Here is a 21,448-nt window from a genome sequence, read left to right on the forward strand (position 1 = left end):
ATATATGTATATATATTTGTTCCATGTACCACTGTTATAATATGTTATAATTGTTTTTTTTTGGTTACCATGTTATAATGTAAAATAGGGCGGACTACGCCCTATTCTCTTGGTTATCTGGAAACCGATGTGATATCTCGATTGAATGTCGGTATATAAAATAAATAAATAAATAAATATATATATATAGGTGTGTATATACGTATATATATAGGTGAATGTATATTTGCAGCGTATGTATATATAGGTGTGTGTGTATATATATATAGGTGTATGTATATTTATAACGTATGTATATATATAGGTGTATGTATATATGTATGTATGTATATACATATATATATATGCGTATGTTATTTATAGCATGTGTATATATATATAGGTGCATGTATATATATAGGCATCCTAATTTGTGTCCATTTTTTGGGTGTCCTCTCTGGGTTTGCCAGGTACAGATGTGCCGTATGACACACAATTGTTCAATGCTTGTGTGGTTGAGTGTGCTGCCTCCGAGTGTCCTTTTTCCATGGTGCCGGTAGCAAAAAAGCCTAAACACCTTGTGATTTTCACTGCTTGCCATATTTGAGCGTCACAGCCTGGGGTCTCCTCTAATCTTTGGAGGCTCAGGGTGAGTTGTCTCCAACAGATTTTGCTAAGCCCGTCCCTTTGCAGCAGGTAACAGGAAGGGAACCAGAGGGGGATCTGTCAGAGGTTTCGCCTGGCTTTGAGACTCTCCTAACTGGTTCATCAGCAGGGGAGGGCAACTCAGTGGGTGCCAGACAGACGACCCCTGGTTTTAGTATGGACCCTTCCACCTTCTCTTGGGTGGAAATTTTTCAAGGGCTCCAGTCCTTTCTACAGGCGCATTCGGCAGAGCCGGCCAAACCTGAAGCTTCAGGATCGCAGGCTGCAGAATCCCGCAAGGCTGGTGCTGCGGGTAAACGTCAGAAGGCACCTCAGCCTGTTGCGGGTCACACTGATGGGGACCCGGATGACACGGATGAGGAAGGCGATCCTCACTCCCTGGAGGATAGGGAAATTCCTCTGGGATTGGAACCCTATAGAACAATGTTGTGCTTCTTTCTTAGAGATGAGTTGCCGGCGCTAATCTCTCAGACACTGAAGATGCTGGGAGCAAATTTCACTTTGACACAACACTTTCACATATTTACCTATACGTCCCATAGACGCATAAGAACAGATACGTCCCCCGACTCTTAATCCTCGGCACATCTCAAACGAGCTCTCACAAAAACGCCACTTTCCCCAAATTTTCCCCGATTTTTTCTGCAATTTCTTGGTATTAAGAAATTTCTTATTGTGGGGAAACTATGAGATGGGATATTCATGAAAATATTTAAGAGATGTTGTTCTGATTTGATTCGCTATAGGTAATATATAAGGAATGGTAAACGCCATTTGGGGAAAATGGCGTTTTTGTGAGAGCTCGTTTGAGATGTGCTGAGGATTAAGAGTTGGGGGACTTATCTGTTCGTATGCGTCTATGGGACGTATAGGTAAATATGTGAAAGTGTTGTGTCAAAGTGAAATGTTGTATATAAAGATGAGGTGGGATATTTATTTATTTAAATGTTCAAAATTGATGGAGAATGTTTATTGTTGTAGATGTTATTTACACAGGAATACTGAACCAATCAATAAGATGAAAATATAAGCAGCAGGAAATTCTTTAAAAATTCTCCTGAGGAAGCCTGAGGAAGGCGAAACATGTTGAGAAGATCAAAAGAGGAAGAAAAGAAATTGAAATAAATTTGCCATGGGAATGTGCAAGATTTATGAAATTGAATTTTTTCTGCTTGTAATTTAATCTGAAAAATTGTATTGTGAAAGAAAAATCTTTGGGTTCCATGTAAGAATTTAATTTAAAAATGAAGATGTTTTTAGAAAAATGGGAAATGTGTGAGGGAGTGTAGTGTGTGTGCTATGAATGATTAAGTGATATGTTTGGGTCTGAGGTGGATATTCCTTGTGGGAGTTTTTTAAAATAAAAAAAAAGTGGATTTTCTGGAATTTTTCCATTTTGAATATTAATAGTTTGGAATAATCTCTCTCTCTCTCTCATATACATATATATATATATATATATATATATATATATATGTCACTATTTGTTTTTGGATGAAGGAAGACAGGCAAAGAATTCAATCTTTCTGTTATGGCCTAATTGCCCCTTTTACCCCTTGATCATCTAATGGTGTAACTGACTCCTCACAAGCTTTTTAATATTAATGTATTTGAACAAATTTTTATTGTGAGTTTTTGCTTCCACAGCAAACTTCTTTTCAAATTCTCTCTTTGCCTTCCTTATCAATGCTTTGCTTCTAACTCGCGAGTGCTTATGCCGTTTATTGCTTTCTTCATTCAGATCCCTTTTCTATTTTTTTGAAAGATATTCTTTTAGCTATTATGGCTTCTCTCACCTCACCTTTTAGCTCTGCCAGTAGTCGTTTAGCCTTCCTTCTTTTTCTAATGTATGGAATACATCTGGTCTGGGCTTCCAAACTGCTTCATCTAATGTATGGAATACATCTGGTCTGGGCTTCCAAGCTGCTTCATCTAATGTATGGAATACATCTGGTCTGGGCTTCCAAACTGCTTCATTCAGTTTTTTCCTATTTTCCTCATTTTATCATATTCACCTTTTTGAAAGTTAAATGTTGTTGCAGTAGATGTCTATAGTGTCCTCCCTCCAATTATTAAGTCAGATTTGATCATGATGAGATCACATTGCCAAGTGCCTCCAATACTGTTACTTCTCAAAATATATCCCGTGTTCCACTAAGGACTGGGTCTAAAACAGTTTCCCCTCTTGTTGGTTCTTGTACCAGCTGCTCCATGAAGCAGTCATTTAATTAATCTAGAAACTTTACCTTTCTAGAATGTCCTGATGTAACATTCACCCAGTCAGTACTGGAGTAATTGAAATCACCCATTATTACTGTGCTGCTGATTTTGATAGCTTCCCTAATTTCTTTTAACATTTCATTGTCTGTTTATTCATTATGGCCAGGTGGATGGTAATACGCTCCCATTACTATTTTATTCCCATTTTCACCTGGAATTTCTATCCATTAAGATTCAACATTGCATTTTGTTTCCTGCAAAACTTCATCCTATATGACTCTATGCCCTCTTTAATATTTAATTCCACCCCTCCACCACTTTGATCCATCCTATCATTTCAATATAATTTGTACTATGATATCACAGTGTCCCATTGGTTATCCTCTTCCATTAGGTCTCTGAGATGCCAATTATATCTACCTCTTCATCCAGTGCTGTACACTCTAACTCTCTCATCTTATTTTTTTAGACTTCTAGCATTTGTATACAGACATTTCAAAGTATGTTTTTTGTTTGTATTAAGCTGCTTATCAGTTCAGAGAGGTAATTTGGAATCTTTCTGCTCTGTCTGCTCTTTACTTAAACATACCTGGTCCACTTTAGCATTTATTGCGACCTCTATTGGTTTGCTCTAATTTCTGTGCTGTTAGCATCCTTCAAAGATCCATCATTCCAAACCGTGCACTTCTGAGCGACTATCTGCTTTCCTCCATTATCTGGTTTAAAAGCTGCACTATCTCCTTTTTAAAGGTGAGTGCCAGTAGCCTGGTTCCACTCTGTACTAGTGTCAAAAGGGTTACCAAATAGCTTCAGGTCATCAGGGACAGACTGAGCTTGCCTGGTTTGTTCTCTGTATCCTATGGTCTTATGGTTCCCATCCCTCTAAGAAAAACAGAAGTACAAACCTGCCCTGATAACATGGCGCCATATGATTACCAGGGATGGATTTACATGCTACACATCCCTAGACATAGGATCTGTGGTGTCTTCCCCTCTGCCGGTAGGCAGGAAGAAAAAGGATGTGCAGGGTTAAGGGGAGTTACCCACAGATCCCTGCCGGCATTCCTTAGGCACATGGCGTCAAGTCAGAAATCTAGCTGTGCCAACAACTCTTTAATGCTCAGCGGTTGTGTAGATTTTATGCCTGTAAAAAAACAGATTTATGACATTTCCTTGCCTGGCACTCATTGTGCAAGCTCACAGACCGAATGCTGGGAAGCACACGGTGCAGTCAGGCTGCAGGGTAACTACCAAAGGTTAATGTGCTTCGGCAATCTCAAGAGCAGCAGCAGTAAGGCTGAAATCCTGGCGCTCTGAGTGGCACGTCGGGATGATTGGTATCTGTGCTATAAGTTAAAGCCTGAGACATGCTAGCCTTTGCTGTACTCTATTAGCATATTAGCTTTACCAGCTTTGCAGGTTAAAAAAAAAAAAAGATCTGAGCCGACCTACAGCTGTTGAATATGCAAAAGCTCATCATTCAAACACTGTCAGATAAAGCTCTAGCACGACATACATACAGGGATTAGCAAAAACAGATTTTAACCAGACATTCCTTTTTAAATTAACTGGAGCGATGAACAAAATTAACTGATTTTTATCTGTTTTGGGGATGTTTCCACTGGAAAAAACACGAGGTCCACATTCAGCAGAAGAGGGAAGCAGGTAAGTTATCTGTGCAACGTCACTTTCCTCGCAGGTTTAGCAGAATGCAGCCAGGTTTGCATTCCGCTGAATATGCCCGGATAAAGTCCAAATTATCCGCATAACTTTAGGAGCACTCTCCAGCAAGACCAGACTCACCCAGATAACACTGAATATCAGCGTTGTCCGGAGAAATTAGCTCCACCCTGGAGGGCTCCCGGATCACCTCCAAGTTTCATCCAGCAATGGTCAGCGCTTCAAGAAATTCAAATCCCATGATCTATCCGGCTAAGTCCGTACTTAGCCGAACAAATTGTGTCTTCTGGGGGCAGAGCTTTACAAAAGCTCCACTTGACTTTATCCATGTATAATGGATCCTTTGGTCTCATTACCATTAATGGCCCAAGTTTATCTATCTTAGCTAGAGCAAGCAGCTTAGAGAGTGAGGAGAGGCACCATTCATATGCAGCCCCTCCCTTTAAGAGGGTTGGAATGGCCATCCCCCTGTGTAGGTTTTATAAGCAGCTCTCCACTGAGAGACTGTGGGCAGTGCTTTTAGGTTTTTGAAGAGTTAGGTGGCAGTAAATTGTGTTCGTATTGGTTTTCAAGCTTACTTGAAGGATCCAGGCAAAAGCTGCCTGGGGATCCTATGCAAGGGTGGTGGTTCCTACCAGTCCACTAACTGGCTGGTTGAGGCTTCCCTCTCTGTTGTTTTGGGATGTTTGCATTTCTTTGTCGGAGCCGTGCGAGACCCCTGGTTATCACCTGGACTCAGGGCATGGGGAACCCTATGTTGGAGTGCCTTTGGTAGGGAAAACCTGCCCCTCTGTACTCTCAACGAGGAAGGAGGTATGGTGGTGATCTGCAACAGATGTCTCCACCCCTGCCCCATTTAAGTTGCTATGTCTAAAATCCAAACACATAAACCTATGTCTGATCTACTGCTCTCCTGGGCTCCTTGCCAAAGATGTCCTCCCCCTGTGCGAAACAATCCTCAATCTAAACCTGCATCCATCAAAAACAATTATCTTAGGAGATTTCAACCTCCACCCGCCAGCCTCAAACATTTCAACTCCCACCAACACCAACATGATTTTCAATACCCTTCTCTTATGCGACTGGAAGCAAATCATCTCCTCCCCCATGCACTTGCCTAGACCTAGTTATTTGTTGACCCCTCTGGTTTTCACACTAATGACTTGAACATAAACATATCTGAAATTCCCTGGAGCAACCACTTCCTTATCAGCTTCACCCTTAAATCCAAATCTTGTGACCAAATCTCCCATGAAAACACTACCACAATTATGAAGCGTAGTCATATTGACCCAATGTCCCTTGCATCCAACCTCACCCCGACTCTAGACAACACCTCCTGTAACTCACCTGAAGAGCTATTAGAACACTGGAACTCCACCTTTACATCTACACTTGACAAACTTGCCCCTCTGAAACCACACTCAACGAAATGAACACACAACACTACACTCCAAACCCAAAAATCTGAGCTAAGAAAATATGAAAGAAAATGGAGGAAAGACCCAACTCAGACAAACAAAACTCTCTACAATGAAAAATTGACATCATATCAAGAGGCCATCACTGCTGCAAAGAAACCTTAATCTACAAAAAACTGTCAGCCTTGCGGAACAACCCCAGAGAACTATATACCTCTGTCAAGAATATAATCAACCCAAGCTTGACCTCCTCCACTCTTCCTCCCACCACCCCTGGGATGAGCATTGCGGAGACATTCACCACCCACTTTTCTAACAATTCCACCCTTGATGAAGCCGACAGCGATCCAAACCTTCAAGGCCCAACCTGGGAAAACTTTGAAGACATCACTACAATGGAGACTAGTAAGATCATCGACAACCTGAAACCCTTGTCCAACCCCCTTAATCCATGCCATACATCCTTACTCAAACTGATCAAACTAGATATTGCTCTGTTTGTCGTTAAATTCATAAACTCATCACTACAACATGGCACCATCCTAAATACCCTAAAACAAGCCTCAGTCCAACCCATAATCAAAAAACTGACAGTGGATCCAACTATCTCCTCTAATTACCGTCCAATATCCACCTTATCCTTCATGGCCAAAGGACTAGATACTGCAGTTCTCCACCAACTCTGTGACTTCATTGATTCAAATAACATCCTAACCAATACCAGTTCACTTTCAGGAAGCACCACAGCACTGAACTCCTACTGCTATCTAGCTTTGATACAGTGAGAGGCGGATTTGACCATGGCTCCTCGTTCCTCCTATGTCTACTCAATATCTCCGCTGCATTTGACACTGTTAATCACTCTATCCTACTCTCAAAGTTACGCACCTTCGGAATAACTGGTACTTTGCTGAACTGATTCTCATCTTACCTTAGCAACAGGTCACAGCTAGTCCGAATCGACTCTTCTACTCGATGCCTCTGAGCTCCAGAGTGCCCCAAGGATCCACTCTCTCTGCTGCCCTCTTTAACCTTTACCTAACTTCACTATGCCATACCCTCAATGACCTCAGAGTGCACTATAAAATCTATGCAGACGATATTCAATTCTTTTTCCCACTCAAGGAAACATGGGTCATGACTGAATCTTTCCTCAACAACTGCTTCACAATGATCCAAAAATGGCTACACAGTAATAAATTAGCACTCAACACATCCAAAACAGAAATCATTGTTCTATCATGCCATCCAGTCCTCAATACTCCCAAACATATCACTTTTGATACCCATCCCATCCCCATCGCCCAGTGTATGGAACTTAGGAGTCACTATTAACCCCTCCCTCTCCATGTGTAACCATAGAAGAAATATCACCAACTCCTCCTTCTATAAACTGTGCTTACTAGACCATCTTAAACCTCTACTCGAATACTCGGACTTCAGGTCCATCCTCCAATCCCTCAGGGATAGATTACTGCAACTCTCTCCTGACAGGCCTACCCCTATATGCCACCCATCCACTACAGATCATTCAAAACACAGCAGCAAGACTCCTTACCAGCACTCACAAATGAGAGCACATCTCTCCTGTTTTACAATCTCTATACTGGCTCCCTATCTCTTCCGAATACAATATAAGTTGGCAATGATCATCCATTCCTCGATCCACAACTTAAACTCCTCATGGCTCTCCTCAACAATAAAAATCTACATCCCCATCAGAAAGCTAGGATCATCTAACCACCAGATGCTACTAGATACTCCACCTGCAAAACTCACACACCTAGTGGAAACCAGAGAACGCGCTTTCTTCTCTGCTGGTCAGCTCCTATGGAACAGCCTACCAAAGACAATAAGATGTCTCAGAGAAAAAACACTCTTCAAAAAGCCCTAAAAACATTCTTCTTCAAGAGAGCATTCCCGAACCAAGATGACAATAGTCTACCCTCAACCGGTCCCCCGGCAGGGGATGCTACTTAGCCTTCTACTCCCCTTTCTGATGACGCCTTGTCACACATGACCTCAATTCCTGATGCCTGTTCTTCACCCCCACCCCCTAAAATTTTACATTACCTTCCCTCCTCTCTATTGTGTGTATATGTTTCACATTGTACCCCGCTCTGAACGTAGGAAGGGCGTGTAATAAGTGCCTTTAAATAAATAAATTCAGATGTTAATTCAGTTTGAGAAAGAAGATTTTTGCTTTTGAAGAATTAGGAGGAAGAGTTTTGGCTGCCCCTTCCTTCCTGCTTTGGAACAGAAGGAGCTGCCTGTCCCACAGAGGATCCCTCCCATCAGCAATTTGATTGGCATGAAAATATCACCTAAAAGAACTTGAGACCTTATGAGGACACTCACCTAGAGGCCTCATCCCTGGGGGTGAGAGAGAGGATTTTGGTCTCTCTGTCCATTAAACTGTTTTACCCTTTTTGCCAGTTTTGGAAGGGATTTTTCCTGCCCAACTAAGGGTACCCTGACCTCTTGGGAACCTCGTTTGGCCAAGCCCTGGAGGATGAGAGATTCAACTGTACTGGTGCAGAGAGACCCATGCACAGATAGAGAGGAAAAAAAATTGTAACTAAAAGAGCTCCTGTGGTGCTAAGGACTGATTTGATTGTGCCATATTTCACCTGCTTTATCTCCATCAAGGCTTTATTTTTGGACACACAATCTGAGGCGCCGGTGTATTTTTTTGGCCCTTACATCACACACACAAACACATCCCTCTCCCAGGGAAAATAAAGTTAGAAAGAAGTCACCTTGTCACTCCAGGCCCCCACCGACAAAAGAATCCTGACCTTGAGGGAAAGAGGGAGACCACGAAAGAGACCACGAAAAGAGACACTAAAATCTTGTATGGCCCCATTGGTGGTTGGTAGCCATAAGAACATAAGAACATGCCATGCTGGGTCAGACCAAGGGTCCATCAAGCCCAGCATCCTGTTTCCAACAGTGGCCAATCCAGGCCATAAGAACCTGGCAAGTACCCAAAAACTAAGTCTATTCCATGTAACCATTGCTAATGGAGGTGACTATTCACTAAGTGAACTTAATAGCAGGTAATGGACTTCTCCTTCAAGAACTTATCCAATCCTTTTTTAAACACAGCTGCACTAACTGCACGAACCACATCCTCTGGCAACAAATTCCAGAGTTTAATTGTGCGTTGAGTGAAAAAGAACTTTCTCCAATTAGTTTTAAATGTGCTACATGCTAACTTCATGGAGTGCCCCCTAGTCTTTCTATTATCCGAAAGAGTAAATAACCGATTCACATCTACTCGTTCTAGACCTCTCAGGATTTTAAACACCTCCATCATATCCCCCCAAAGATGAGGTTACACTCATGCAGGGAGAATTGAACAGTCATTTACCTGTGTGAAATAGCTCGATTGAAATCTGATCTCCTCTGCCCAGCTAAAATGTTCAGGATGGGCTTCACTAGAGTGCATGGTTTCAGCCGGGATAAAAAAAAGAGCTGCACCCAGGAGCATCTTCAGGTTGGAGAAGTACGTGGGAATTTGAAAAGTGCGACGCAGCTGTTTGAAAGCTACCCCCTCCCCCCCCCATCAAACACCATTATTCCCTCCAAAAAAACCTGGGAAAATGCGATAACAACAAGCCTTGTTATCGGAAGAGGTTTCAGTCGTGTTGGTTTTAATTGACGTCTCGGCTGCATTCGCCACAGTCAGCCACCAAGTCCTCCTTGCCCGGCTCTGCGAGATTTGGATTTCTGGTATAGAGCGTAAAGGACTTTCATCTTACTTAGAAGGAAGGAAATACCAGGTCAGACAAGGTTTTGGCATGGCTTCAGCTTCCATCAGGGTTCGGCTTTGTCAGAGAGACATTGTTCAGTATCTACATTACTTCCAGTCTGTAAGATCCCCTCAAGCTTTCATGTCAACCATCAAACACATGCTGATGCTATACAGTTCTTTGTTCCCATTTCAACTTCATGGACTGATAACTTTAAATCTGGTTACACAATGTCTGACTGCAACTGAAAGCTGGATGAAGGAGAATTTTCTAACCATAAACGTGAATCAGGCACTGTTATTGGGGAGGCTTTTAACATCTGACTCTCCTAATATGTTACCTTTTAATGGTGTCACCATTCCATTTGCATGTCAACTTAAAATTCTCAGAGTAATTTATGAACTGGATCTATTATTCTGTTTGCACGTTAATACTGCGATAAAATCTTTTCCTAGACTACACATAGTATATAAGCTAAAACTGTTTATGGCTCCTGCAGACTTTCGGGCAGTGCTGCAGTCCTTAGTGCCGTCAGGACTGGATTACAACCATTTTGTTTTCATAGGACTTCCTCATAATACAATGAGAGCTTTACAAGTGATGCAAGATGCAGCTGCTTGAGTTCTTACTGGGACTTGCTTGCTGGATCAAATAAAACTGTCCTGGAATCATTTCACTGGCTACAGATTGCACGGTCTATTAAACCCAAGCTGGCTGCTATCAAGTTTTGAATAATGAAGCACCTATATGAAAAATCTAATTGCCCAAGCCACGTGTTCTGCTCAAGTAGGCAAGGTCTTCTGGAGATTCCTTCTCCTAAATTAGTTCATCTGTGCGAGGTACATGACAGGGCTTTTTCAGTGGCTGCGGAATTCTCTCCCAGTCAATCTTTGATTAATATTTATTTAAAATTCTTTTATTCCGCTGCCTCCATACAATAGTTTGGCGCGGATTACAAACAACAATCATAAAATTTAAAAGATAAAAATAGATTGCCATAAGTTGCTTAAGAAGCACTTAAACATTTCTTTTCCAGCAGGTCTTTGAATTAGTTGATTAGCTGTCTGAGTATTTAATGAGCAGTAGCAATTTGTTTATTTCCATATTTAGGTACCATTTTTCCCATGAAAATGTCTTCTCTCTATTGTGATGTTGAAACAGAGGCACTCAGTTGGAAAGAGTCCATTGGTGATGCTCTTGAGGAAGTTATCCATTTAAAATGCAGAATATGAAAAGAGGAGTATACGACAGAACTGAAAATCATGAAACAAAGTCTAAGGCGTTTGGAATGCCGAGGGAGAAAGAAAATCCATAAATTCAGAGAAAAACAGTATTCTCTACCTACTTGAAGGACTACAGGATTAAGGTCAATGCTATAAAAAAAAAAAAGCTTTACAACAGGCTTCTAATAATTATGCTCAGCTTTTCAATATAGTCAGCTCCTTAATTAAGAAGCACTCTTCAAATAATTTACCATCCCCAATGGAATTTTATAACCAATTAGACAATTTCTTCACAGAAACAAGTAAAAAGAAAAAAAAATGACAGCTTCTCGCACCCAAGTATGAATTGGGATACATTTACCTTAGAAAAGCCTGACACAATACACTTAATTGTTTCCATAATGAAAAAAGCGCAGTTGCTTACCTGTAACAGGTGTTCTCCTAGGAAAGCAGGAAGTTAGTCCTCCCACATGGGTGATGTCATCAGATGGAGCCCGGCACAGAAAACTTTTGTCAAAGTTTCTAGAAGTTGTGACTGGCACACTGAGCATGCCCAGCATGCCACGATCCGAGTGTCCACGCGAGGTCTCCCTTCAGTCTCGTAATATAGAGAAAAAAAGACGAGCGAAAAAATAAAACAAACAACAAAACGCAGGAGAACCCAACTCTTCGGGGCAACAGGTGGGTTTTCTGAGGACTAAACTCCTGCTGTCCTAGGAGAACACCTGATACAGGTAAGCAATTGTGCTGCCTCCTAGGACAACCAGGATGGTAGTCCTCACAGATGGGTGAATGCCAAGCTCCAGGCTGCTCCCAGCAACAACCAAGACCAACAGGTACTGAACAAGGTGCCAATGGGCACAACAACAACTGTGGTGCTGTTGGTCAGGAGGGAGACAGCCTGGCTCAAACCAAAGGGCCTTAGATAGGAAGAGTTGGGTTTAAGTCTGGAAGAGATTGCATAGGACAAACTGGCTGAAGGCACTGTCTTATCAACCATCTTTGTCCAAGCAATAGTGGGCAGTGAACGTGTACAGGGAACTCCACGTCGCTGCCCGGCAAATATTGGCGACGGGAACCACCCGCAGGTGGGCTACCAATGACGCCAAGGCCCTCACAGAATGAGCTTTGATTCGGCCTCCAAACTGAAGGGCCGCTTGTGCATAGCAGAAGGCAATGCAGTACGTCAGCCAGTTAGAGAGAGTCTGTTTACCCACCGCAAACTCCCAAGCCTGTTGTTATCGAAAGAAAAAGAGCTGAGTGGATTGCCTGTAACCTCTGTGCATTCCAAATAGAAGGCCAAAGCCCTCTTGCAATCCAACGTATGAAGAGCCCGTTCCCCTGCATGGGAATGAGGTCTCGGAAAGAAGGTGGGCAAAACAATGGACTGATGGGTGTGTGAGGGGTTTGGCAGCAGCGGTGGTGGTGTGCATATAGGGGGGGGGGGTTGGCAGTGGTGCTTTGTGTGGGGGGGTTGGCGTGGTAGTTGTGTGTGGTAGGGTTGGTGGTGGAGGTTGTGTGTGGGGGGGTTGGCAGAGGTGGTGTGTTTGTGTAGGAAGGGGTGGGGTTGGCAGTGGTGAGATCTGTGTGTGGAGTTGGTGGTGGTGTCTGAGTAGGGTCGTGTGTGTGTGTGTGGGGAATGGGTGGTGGCAGTGGTGTATATGTGGGGTGTATGGAGGGACTGGTGGGGTGTGTGGTGAGATGGCGTGTGAGGAGTGAGAGTGTATAGAGTGGTGTGTGGGGAGTACGTGCATATATATGGAGGAGGAGGTGGTGGTGTGTGTGTGTGTGTGTGTGTGTGTGTGTGTGTGTGTGTGTGTGAGGGTAGTACTGGGGTTTGTGGTGTGTGTCTGTGGGGAAAGATAGAGAACTGGAAGCCAGTCTTCTTGATATGGATAAGGTGTAGAGGGCGGGTGGTAATGTGGAAGGGGAGTTTGTGGTTTTTGCATCATCTCCTCCCCCTCACCCCCTCCTCCCTTACCATTCCTGTCTTGGTCCTACCCTCACCTTCCTCCCTCCCAGTCCAACTGTTCTCTTCTTTCTCCCTCTCCTACCTCTGAGCACTTCCTTCTAGCCTTTCCCAGCACAGTCCCGCCCCCTACAGCCAACTGCGCTCTGCTCCTCTCCCCCCTCTCTCCCCTCAGCTGCTTCAGCCCTGCTGCTGGTTTGCACTTTTCTGACGCTGGGACGCTGCTGCTGGTTTGCACTTTTCTGCCGCTGGGACGCTGCTGCTCGTTTGCACTTTTCCGCCGCTGGGACGCTGCTGCTCGTTTGCACTTTTCCGCCGCTGGGACGCTGCTGCTCGTTTGCACTTTTCTGCCGCTGGGACGCTGCTGCTGGTTTGCACTTTTCTGCCGCTGGGACGCTGCTGCTGGTTTGCACTTTTCTGACGCTGGGACGCTGATGCTGGTTTGCACTTTTCTGACGCTGGGACGCTGATGCTGGTTTGCACTTTTCCGCCGCTGGGACGCTGCTGCTGGTTTGCACTTTTCTGCCGCTGGGACGCTGCTGCTCGTTTGCACTTTTCCGCCGCTGGGACGCTGCTGCTGGTTTGCACTTTTCTGCCGCTGGGACGCTGCTGCTCGTTTGCACTTTTCTGCCGCTGGGACGCTGATGCTGGTTTGGCCTCTTCCCTCGCTGGGCCCCGTGCTCTGGCTCCGCTCTCTTTCCCGCACCCTCGACAGCTCTGGGCTCCAATTCTTTGTGCACACAGATGCGCTGCAGTCATCACCTGGAGCCCCGGATATTTTTTTTAATGTAGAGATAAAAGCTAAGTACACAATATCCCCCCCCCCAAAAAAAAAAAAGCCAGACTGTAAAACAAAATCAAAGGACATTTAGGCTTTAAATCAATGCCTCGTTGGAAAAGCCAAGTTTTAATGACTTTTTTTAAACCGTGAAGGGTTCTGCATCATCGTTAACATCTGTTGGTGAGTTAATCCCAGGGTGGAAGCGTGAGAAGGCATGGGGGTGAGCTCTCTTATCTTATTCCGGTTTGAAGAGCCCATTCCTCTCTCAGGCCCGGGACTGAGATTCCTGCGAGAGAGAGGACATCCTGCAGCTCTGGTGGCCTTGCAGCAGACGTTTGGTCTCTCTCTCTCTGGCCCCAGATTGTTAATCAAGATGCTTGAGAGAGCAGAAAGAGATGAGCTGAAATGATCAGGTCCATGGCCACCCAAGCGTCAGCATTTGCTTGGAAAGCACCAACCCCAAAGGCCGAATTTCCCCCCCGAGCCTACAGATTGCAAGCTCCTGTGGCAGGTACAGCTGGGAAAATGGAGTGAAATGTAATTATCCGGCAGAGCAGTGGAGCCTGATTGAGAGGGGCCTGGGGAAAACATCTCTAACATCTTAAACAGTGTAAAGATAAAGAAGATATTCCCTGGCTCAGCAGCCATGTGCAAAAGGATTTATAATAGGGCCTTCCTGGTACAGGGGGACGGGGAAAATCTCTGCTAAGCCCTCTGGTGCATTGGGACACAGGGCGCATGCTTCTCCAGCTGCAGGCAATACTATTGTAGCCCCCACATCCCAGTCAGCTCTTGGGCACAGGGGGAGGGCCACGGAGCACCCGTGGACTATGATCTCTCTGGTAGCACTATCACCTTTCCTCCAAGGTCCTTTTCTCTCTTCCCGGGCAGATCCTGGCTGAGCCGTGCCCACGACTATGGTGAACTCTGTCAGGCAGCCTTGCCCCTTGTTCTGGCACCTGCTCCTCCACATTCTCCGGGGAAATCCTTTCCTCATCTCCTTCCCCCCACCCGGTGCCATTCTGTGATAGCTCCAACCCCAATCAGGACCCCCCCGATCTTGTGGTCTCTAACTCCTTTCTCAAAGGCCTCCAGCGGTTTTGTGCTCTCTCTCCTCTCCCTCGCTCACTGACCGCACAGGCAGGCAAGGTCCAGCGAGGGCACTCCCAGCAGCTGCAGCCACGTCCTGCACGTCACTTTATATTAAGGTTTCCAAAGAAAAACAAACAAAGTCTCTTTGGTGCTGAAATTTATAGGAATGAAAATATTTACAGCACAGCATTCAGGTCAGTGGCGGAGCCAGAACTGATTTTTTGGGTGGACACAAGGTTAACATGGGTGGGCTGTAGGCCTGCAGGTCTGAGACCTACTAGTTGTATTCTTATTGATAAATAAATAATGCCATATACTGCACCCTACAATGGCTTTCTAAGTAGTTTGCAACAGCCATTATGCATCCATCATGCATGAAACTTTAAAACATGTTACCTTAATTATTTCAAGCACTTACCAGCATTACAAATTCCTTTTTAATCTGTATTAATTTATTTTATATTTATTGCCGTTTATAAATGCACAACTATATCATGTAAAAGGCAAAGAAAACAATCAGATCCAATCAGTCATGTAATAAAACAAAAATTAATGTGTTCTTTCATGAATCCTCTTTGCAGAAAGCCAGAAATGTTCATAGTTACAATAACATGTCATTAATCATCAGAACAGGTGCAGAGCAGAGCTAGGAAAATTCACATTACAACCAACACAAAAAAATTATATTCAGATTCTGGTGTCACCTCAGCAAAAAATATCCCTCCACTGCTATTTTGTGAAGAAACACAAACTCCCGCAAAGAGAAACTTGCCCTATCATACAGTCACAGGACTCAGGACTCAAATAACAGCAACCTTATGAAAAAGCAGCAATGCAAATACCACACCAGGCCCTAGAACATTAATACACCACCTACTGGAATAACAGAACAAGCTGGACTGCTACAGAGAAACTACATGCGAGCAGAATTCAGTCACACACACACAGGCAAAACAGAGACTGATCTTTACCTAATATAGAAATAAGAGACACAAATTAGAAACAGAAACATGCAGATAAAAGCAAAATAGAAAGCCGGAGAAACTAAAGTCTCTGAACAGTGGAATACTGAAGAAGAAAAATATAAAAATATAAGAAATGCACATTCCCAAAGGTGGCATATTCCAATTGCTAAAATCTCAAAATATATATATTTTACCTTTGTTGCCTGATCTTTGTATTTTTCTGATCAGTTGGTCCTGGTCTCTTTTTCCTATTTTTCCCTTGTTGCTCATTTCCTAATTCCTTTTCAGTGTCTCTCTTCTCTTACTGTCCTCTTCCGTCCTCTTCCACCCTCTCTCTCTCTCTCTCTCTCACACACACACACACACACACACACATGCTTTCTCTCACAGACGCCCTCACACACACAAGATCTTACTCTCATTCTTATACACACACAGACCCACACCGAGGCTACCATTCTTATATACACAGACACACACACAGGCTCCCATTCTACCCCACATACATACATTCAAGCTCCCATTCTCACCCACACATACACACACCCAGGCTCCCATTCTCACCCCCACACACACCTTCAAGCTTCCATTCTCACCCACACACATACACAGCTTCAAGCTCCCATTCTTACCCACACATCCAGGCTCCCATTCTCACCCACATACACACGTTCAAGCTCCCATTCTCACCCACATACACACATTCAAGCTCCCATTCTCACCCACATGCACACAGGGCCTTTTCATTTTGCACAAGCCATACATCCAAAGTCCTACTTCTGCCGTCGTGGAGATAGGATCCCACGGCGGCCTTGCAGCTCTGGCCTTCCTCTTCGCCATCGTGGGAATGGGATCCCGTGGAGTCCTTGCAGCTCTGGCCTTCCTCTTCGCCATCGTGGGGATGGGATCCCGTGGCGGCCTTGCAGCTCTGGCCTTCCTCTTCGCCATCGTAGGGATGAGATCCTGCGGCATTCTTGTAGCTCCGGTCTTCCTCCACCATCGTGGGGATGAGATCCTGCGGCATCCTTGTAGCTCCAGTCTTCCTCCACCATCGTGGGGATGAGATCCTGCGGCAACCTTGTAGCTCCGGTCTTCCTCCACCATTGTGGGGATGGGATCCCGTGGCATCCTTGTAGCTCCGGTCTTCCTCCACCATCGTGGGGATGGGATCCCGTGGCATCCTTGTAGGTCTGGCCTTCCTCTTCACTGTCACAGGGATGGGATCATGCGGCAGCATTGCAGCTCCAGCCTTCCTCTTCGACATCATGGAAATGGGATCCCGTGGCATCCTTGTAGCTCCGGTCTTCCGCTTTGCCGCCGCGGGGATGGGGGATGAGATCCTGCGGCAGTCTTGCAATTCCAGCCTTCCTCTTCACTATCACAGGGATAGGATCCCATGACAGCATTGCTCCAACAGGCCTCTTCCACCATTGATTCAGGTACTATTCTCTGCCCCTCTTCAACAATAGGAGAAAGGATTATCTACAATGTATCTCATTATGGCATCATAGCAGGAGTCTTATCAGCCCTTAAGTATAGTTAGTGCACTTACTGTATAAGAAAAAGAAGCTTAAAGCCCAATTTAAAGCTGTAATGTCTCAGATAATCCAACATTATCATTAATCCAACTTATCCACATGAAGTTTATTCACTGAACCGTTGGCAAACAAATCCACAGACTTACTCCACAGCTCCCTCCTCCTTACCTATCACCTCACTTTGCCCTGACAGTCACTTTTTTTTTTTCCTGTTTTTCAAAGAACATGAACTTAATTTAGAACCAGGAACTATCCTGGATTTAAGACCAGCTCCCCCCTCAATCCTTCAGTCCAAGCTCCACTCCACTCTCTGCTTTCTGCAAGAGAAACCTCTTTTTTCTTCCCTTCTCAGGAAAAGCCCAAGATTTTGGAAAGCCCCTCCCTGTTCTTCATGGGGAAGACAGGATCTGCTGCTCCTGCCCCTCTCCAGGCTCCGAGGATCCCCCCTCCAAGAGGCTCTGCACTGCCCGCTACTGGCAGAACACCAGACTGCACTTCCTCTCAGCCCTGGAGCATCCTCTCTATCTGGGCATGTAATGACTCAGTGCTGGGGACCAGAGGTTCCTGCAGCTCCAACAAATGCTAGGGGGGAGCGGGCACGGGAAATGGTTGGGGTTTTGTTTGTGGCTTATTTTGTTTCATTCATTTCAAATGAAATAAACAAAATGAAAAGAAAAAAAAAAAAAGCACCCAGCATCCACCTGGCCTTTCATCCAAACCTGTCTTTTATCCTTACCCCTCTGGACCCCCATCCCTGCATCTTTCCTTATATCCAGGATCCAAAAGGGACGGGAGCAATCCCCAGGCAGTGGCGTCCTGAGGACTGTTTTACTCCAAAATGGCGCCAGCCTCATGTTGGCCCCCCCAACTCCTAACCCCCACCCCCCGCCCCAGCCTAAGGGACATCCAATTCCAGACAAACTCTGGGGGAGGTGCTGTAATGAACGGTTTGTCCCTCTGCAGCTCACGACCCAAGGGCTGGGGCTAGGGACATCCGGCGGAGACTCCGAGGGGTCTCGACACTGATATCAACCAAAAAGGTAATAAACTGTAAATTTAATTTGCCACTACATTGTAAATGTGAGCAGCATAAGGAAAAGTGCCGACTGCATGCGCATCTTGTGTCTGGCACCACTTTAATCATTAACCATAATCAGCCAAAGTCCAAAATATCCGGTTTTTGTTAAAGAAAGTTTCGATCATGCAAATGAAAACTAAATGAAAGCTTATCTATCAGGATTGTGATTCCTGTTAAACAAACCCCCCCCCCCCCCGACACTGATTCATGGTTTCAATAACAGTTTCGTCTGCATCGGGGGTACAAAAAAATAAAAATGTATGAGCTTACGTTATCACAGAAGGAAATCCTGTGCTCACTGAACAAGAAAAACCCTGAAATTCTTCTCTTACACAGTCCAATAGATTCAAAGACGTGACAAACACACACACACACACACGTTCTCTCTCACTCTCATGCTCTCTCTCTCTGTACCCAGCTGCATTGTACTATCTTCTATTTCCTTGTCCTTGTAGCATCTGTGTCCACCTTCACGCTAGGCATCATCTGCATTCTGTATCTACCCCTCATCCTAATCTGATGTAGCACGCTTTCAACCCTCTTGTTGGAAAAGCATGGATTATACTACATGAGCCAGGATAATGATATCGGCTTGGGGTCAGCGTTGGAGCCGCTGTTGAATTTTCTAAAGAGAGAGACTCGGCTGAAGTTGCATCAGCAGCAGCGAAATTCCAGCTTCACGCAGGGAAGGAGCCTGCGCCAAGCTTTCAGGCAGGGCCGGTGCAAGGATATTAGGCGCCCTCGGCAAACCTTACAGCGTGACGCCCAATACGCAATTTTAAATGATGCATTTATAACAGATTTTACATGAAAAATGACATTCTGAGGTAAAGTTAATATGCGCGTTGTTGTGATACTTACATGCACTGTTGTGATGCCAACAGGAAAACTCTGCAACTTGGAATTCATATCACAGCTATTGTAACATCTTTCATGTGGGCAGGGCATGGTCCTCCCGTATCAACACAGCACTGTCTGCCAACACTCAAACAGTAACAACCCCACCTATGAAAAAGAATACCACAAATATTACACCAGAATCTAAAACATCAATACACCTCCTATCAGGAAAACAGAACAGGCCAAGCTACTACAGATCCCTACAGAGAAACCACATGCTAAAAGAATGCTTCATCTCAATCTTTGCATGCAGAACACAAACCCTCACCAAATACAGAATAAAGCCACATAAAGTATAAATAGAAACGTGCAGACAACAACTAAACTGTAAAACACATCACGCCAGACTCTATACAGTGTAACAATGGAAAAACAAAAATGTCACCATTCGTCATGAAACAAATCAATAAAATAAAGATATATAAATCATGAATCATAATTATAAAATCATACAAAATAATTTCAAAACAGCTAATGAATAGAATATCCAATAATTAAAGACTCATGCAAATTTTGAAAGCTTTCCCAAATACCAATAAAATATTTCAAAACAGCAAACACAAACACCACCCAATAATTAAAAATAAGGATAAAAGATCTCCCACACTCCATACCTGGGAACTTTTGATTTTCAGTCTGAGCTTATCATGGATTAATGAGAGGAGGCGGTAGCTGCGATACAAAGACTTTCTCCTCTCTCTCACATACACACGCTCCAACACAGGCATACTCGCTTACTCACACATATTCATACACACACTCACTCTCTCCCCCACATGCTCTCACACACACACATATATTCTCTCCTCCATATGCTCTCACATATATTTGCTCTTTCTCCCCTATATGCTCTCTCTCACACACACACACACACACACACATGTTCTCTCTTCTCCCCATGCTCTCTCAAACACTCTCTCCCCCTCATGCTCTCACCCCACACACTCGCTCTTCCTCACATGCTCTCTCACAAACACATACTCTTTTTTTCCCCACATGCTCTCATATACACATGAACTCACACATGTGCTCTTTTTTTTTACTCTCCATCCTAGGTGTAGGCAGCAGCAGCAGCAGCTTTCTTCTTGGACTTCCACGGCATCAGGAGGCCTCCACTCTCTTCCTCGTTCAGCAGAGATGCTGCATCTCTTCTGCAGCTCACCCGGCCAATCTCTGCCTTTCTCCTGCCGCATGGCCCGGCCGATCCCTGCCTCTCTCCTGCTGCGCGGCCCGGCCATTGCTGCAATTGACCCTCTCAGTCTTTTCTTCTTCCTGCCCGTGTGGGCTCACAACACATTTCCTCTTCCGGTCCTTGAGAGCTGGAAGGAGGAGGTCCAATTGCCTAGGTCCTGCAGGTGCCAGCAGTGTCGGGAATCGGGACAAAGTTTCTTCACAATTCTGAGCAGGTCCGATGGAAGCAGTAGGAGGCTTCCGGGTCACGCGCCCCCCCCCCCCCCCCCCCCCCAAACCTGTGGCTCCCTAGGCGATCGCCGAGTGCTTCCAGCGGCCCTGCCTGCAGCTCCCATTTAGGGGAAGTGCCCCTGGAGGGTCTTTAGAGCGTCTCCTGCCAGGAAGCGCAGGTTTACCAGTGAATGTAGCTGTGCATTTTGGGGACTTCCTTTCCTGTATCAATCTGAACTATTCCTGATTGCACCTGCTCCAAATATTCCTCTGCAATCAAGTTACCCAGTAAAAGGATTTTCTTTGTTTTGTTTTTAATGACAGCTCTGTGCAGTATTTATTTGGGGGGGGGGGGGTTTGTAACTGGGAGATAGCGGAAAGAGACTTGACAAGCTTGATCTTTCCCACCCCTGTCGGGAGAAGCTGGGAGCACGGGGTCAGAATGTGGCCCCCAGCACCTCCCTGTCAGCCCCAAGCCTTGCTGCTAGAACAGGAATTACCCCTGAAATGTGCCGACTGATACCAAACTAGTTATTATATATCTCTCGCAGAGAAAGAAAGTGAAGCAGCAAAATGCAGGGAAGTCCAGAATTGAGAAACAGGGCTGGCCTGACTGCTCCCCGGCAATGCCAGGTGCTGCCGTGTGCTGGGCTCGGGATCAATACATTGGGCCAGCATTCTGCTCCCCCCCGGCCACCTGGGCCGGGGGATGATGCTAAGGCGCTGTCCGGAGAGACAGCTCGATCCCTAGTGCCTCAGCTCAAAGGCCCATGTTACTGG

General features: G+C 44.9%; 1 long non-coding RNA gene across 1 annotated transcript in view; it reads right to left on the bottom strand.

Moving 5' to 3' along the window:
• LOC115081324 overlaps nt 1-19,343 on the bottom strand; it is a 52,316-nt gene extending 32,973 nt beyond the window's left edge. The window contains exon 1 of the long non-coding RNA XR_003853785.1: nt 19,229-19,343. This is a non-coding gene — a long non-coding RNA (uncharacterized LOC115081324). The remainder of the gene's footprint in view (nt 1-19,228) is intronic.
• Nucleotides 19,344-21,448: the final 2,105 nt, after the last annotated feature.

The sequence above is a fragment of the Rhinatrema bivittatum genome, unplaced genomic scaffold (assembly GCF_901001135.1).
Source record: "Rhinatrema bivittatum unplaced genomic scaffold, aRhiBiv1.1, whole genome shotgun sequence".
Classification (NCBI taxonomy): domain Eukaryota; kingdom Metazoa; phylum Chordata; class Amphibia; order Gymnophiona; family Rhinatrematidae; genus Rhinatrema; species Rhinatrema bivittatum.